Source organism: Blastomyces dermatitidis (assembly GCF_000003525.1).
Source record: "Blastomyces dermatitidis ER-3 genomic scaffold supercont1.4, whole genome shotgun sequence".
NCBI classification, from domain to species: domain Eukaryota; kingdom Fungi; phylum Ascomycota; class Eurotiomycetes; order Onygenales; family Ajellomycetaceae; genus Blastomyces; species Blastomyces dermatitidis.
In genome coordinates, this window is record NW_025544777.1 from 3,604,551 (window position 1) to 3,607,690 (window position 3,140).

Sequence of the window (3,140 nt, forward strand, 5' to 3'; positions counted from 1 at the left end):
ATCAAACTCATTCTTCACTGTTAAAGTCTTGAGTATTAATATCTTTGTCTGTTGAGAAGTTAGTGCTACAGTGCTGTAGAGAAGAATAGTGCAGAAAAACATAAGAGATGCTAAAAGTATTAACTTATTAACTTATAAAACATCTTAGTCATCTACTTCAACTGAAGTGAGATTCTCTTCAATCAGTGATTGATCTTTATAGCACTTTTAACAGCAGTACTAGCTGACTTCTTCTTAAGATTAGTTATTCTGAGATGTCTTTTTATCTCAGAGATTTACACTTTCATCTTCTTTTACAGATAAGCAAGAGAGATCTTCTCAGTCTTAATGAAATCTGTTAATACTTGAAGCTCTGAAATTCTCACTTCATACTGCTTAAGTATCTGAACTTCTTATCAGAGCTGATATAATGACTTCTTATAGAATAGATAATACTTACAGAGAGATAGAAGTTATTGTTACAGATACAATGAAAATAATGAGAGTAAGAGAAGATATAAGTGTATAAGATTCTCTTCTTCTTCAGCTGCTTAGTGCAGTGCAGATAAGTAGCAGTGTCAGTCAAAGACTGTATTGAAGCCTTTTCACAGAGAGAAGACAAAGAAACTGTAGAACTCTGCAGACTCAACTCAGTAGTATTTTAAACAGAGCTCAGATGTGCTATGAAAGAGAAACTATGAATTGAGCTTCTTGAAGCCACTGTGTCTGAAATCAAGCTCTTTTCAGATTTCTCTCTGAATAATCACACAGGGTCATATGCCACTGTATTGACTGAGAGGGGAGGCGGCGTTGCAACAGCAGTGAGAGGGACAGGGAAAGAACTGAATATGAATGAACTGACCAGCAGAAGAGATGACATCTCATTGCAAGATATGATGACTATCACTATGACTACAAGAGAAGTAGGAGAAGATATGACAATAAGAGCAGTGCTTTCATGACTCATTGATACTGCTGTCTTCATCTTTAACTGAGCTTTCTTGACAGTCACAGAGACTGCAGCTGCACCATGAAGACATTTACTCACTAGAAAAATGTCAGAATAAGCCCTTTATTATTCTTCAAGAACAATACTCTCATACACTCACTGTTACAATTGAGAAAGAGGGAAGAAAAATGTTTCATAAAGAAGAAGATCTTTTTGAAAAATTCTGTCACTACTGTTAGCTTTGTCTCTAAAATACATCACTTTTACAGAGAATTTCATATATAGAACAGAATATATTGAGAGATCTGTAAGTCACTTATTAACTATGTTTTTCACATTTTAAATCAATATATATGAAACTTACTTATCATGTATTTGATTTGAATGAACATGAGAAAAGAAAGATCTATGCAGTCAGCAGAAAAACTCATCTATTTCTTTGTATCACATACAGTATATTTACTGTTACTCAGTTGATAATCATTGCTATACAACAAAGATAATTTCTAATTCAGTAATCTTGAGAGTATAGAGACTATGCTCTTAAAGAGAAGAACATTATCACACTCTCAGCTGTATCAAGGCTCTGTTACAGTTCTACATAACTCATTGCTTTCATGTGAATAATTTCATCTCATCTGAACCAGTTTTCAACCACTCTATAACATCATTCAGATATATCATAGAAAGATTCAATTGATGAATATAAGAACTTCACTTTTATATGAGATCAGCAGATTACTCTTTCTTAGTAATAAGATGCTGCTGAGGTATCACTCTGACTATTCTTACTTATGAAATGAGAGAAGAGTATCTGCTCATTATCTATATAGAATAGCTAGATGCTGACATCTTATCAAAGAAGTCAGTGATTCATTTTTCTTCTACTGAAATATATACAAGAGTTACTGCATGTCTTATATAATCTTCTTAGTATACTCAGTATATTATCTGTGATATCCTCGCAATAACTCTGTAGCCTACAAGCTTGCTATTTAAGCAAGATAGTCAAGCTCACTTATACAGCTTCTCAAACAACTACCTCTACATGATGCTGCTGACTAGTCACCGCTTCAGTTCTGCCACGTTACACTATTTTTATAATTCATTTATCACTGAAAAGTTCTTCTTGATTTTTTACTGAGTATAAAGAATCTTTGACTTTGATCAATTCTCTGAGTGAGAACAATGATATATGAAATATAAGTTAACATCAGTTTAAAAAACATTGAACTGGGAAACAAGAAAATGATTTCAAAAAATAGACATATATGCAAATCTGATAACTCAAGTCAAAATATTTAATAATGCTGATATAAATGAAAATTTCACTGAAGCTATGCTGCAATAACAAGATATTCTGACATTTTGAAATCTTATAAGTGATGTTGTTAAATATCAATAAATTATCAGAGATGATTTTGCAGAGACAATTCAGAATACTTTAACAGTTAAAAAAAGACATATAATGAAAGATATGCAGAAGATGTGAAAAAAGATAAAATTTTCAGATACACTTTCAGCAAAAGACAGGCCTGTAATATAAAGTGTTCAGTGATACAGAGAGTTCTGATATAACTTATTTCTATTTCAATATATTCAGTTTTCTATGGGTTTTATATATAAATTAGTTAATATATATTTTAATATATATAATTAGAATATACCTGTCTTAATATTCACTGATGAAAATTGTCATATTCTCTAAAATTTATATGATTATAACTGCAGCAGAATCACTGATTTCACTGAATCAGAAAATCTTCTTATTTATCTGAAATTCTGTAGATATATTTCTGACAGTGTATTGAACACTTGTTTCTGATTAATAGAAATGATTTTATATTCAAAATAGCTGTAGTTCATTCAATGATAGCCTGCATAGAATGTATGTGTTTTAAAAATAAGATATGAATGAAATCTGTCAGATGTACTGATTAATTGTATTCAGAAGTCTTCTGAAATATGAAAGCATTTATTACATAGCAATATAAAAGAATCAACAATATATATAAAGAAGATGTTAACTTGTTATTCTTCTTTTCTTTTCTTTCTTCTTTCTTCTCACAATCATATCACAATGTGAATATTGATTTATCAGCTTACTCAGCTCATTCCGTCTTTCTTCATCTTTAGTAAGATTGGTATTCTGCCAGTTATAATAGAAAGCTTTAAGAATCAAAAGTTCTAATATAAGATACTGTGTGTGCAC